We start from the raw sequence: 557 nt of genomic DNA on the forward strand, positions 1-557 counted from the left end.
CTACATATCAACATTTGATAATATGCACTCATGATTAAATGGGTATTTGATGGACATGTTGATGGTGGCAATTAATACATACTAACATGACCTTAATCTCCCAGATTATAAAATGTATTCTTTGTATTCTTACATGAAAATTCATTTCCTCTTTTTCTTTCTTTTGATTTTAGTTTTACATGTTAAGCATTACCCACTTACTGAATACGGAAAAACAGATTGAAGCAGATGATGATGGGTTCTTATAATATAAAATAGATGATTTTCTTACCGTCAAAGAAAAGCATACATTTTACATCATATCATTGTTACTGGAAAATATGCATACTTGATATTAACCTATCTACCTTTATTATCTTTCCATACAAATTAATAGCTGAACTACAGCCCTAATTGTGTGCACAAGAGGAAGAGTAAAGAGAAGAAAAAGAAAGTCTTGATTTTCCTTTTTTTTTTTTTTTGAGGTGGTGGGGACAGTAATTTTTAAGTATAAAAAAGCTTTTCTACGTACATATGTCCACTGATCAATGTCAATAACTAATTACATATCTATCAGA

The 557-nt window shown here is 29.4% G+C and overlaps 1 protein-coding gene across 1 annotated transcript in view; it reads right to left on the reverse strand.

Annotated features, from left to right (window-relative positions):
• The window catches only part of LOC119591548 (ADP-ribosylation factor-like protein 2), a 7,835-nt gene that overhangs the window by 470 nt on the left and 6,808 nt on the right, over positions 1 to 557 (reverse strand). The gene's annotated exons all lie outside the window — the stretch shown is intronic.

Source organism: Penaeus monodon, chromosome 28 (genome assembly GCF_015228065.2).
Source record: "Penaeus monodon isolate SGIC_2016 chromosome 28, NSTDA_Pmon_1, whole genome shotgun sequence".
NCBI lineage: Eukaryota > Metazoa > Arthropoda > Malacostraca > Decapoda > Penaeidae > Penaeus > Penaeus monodon.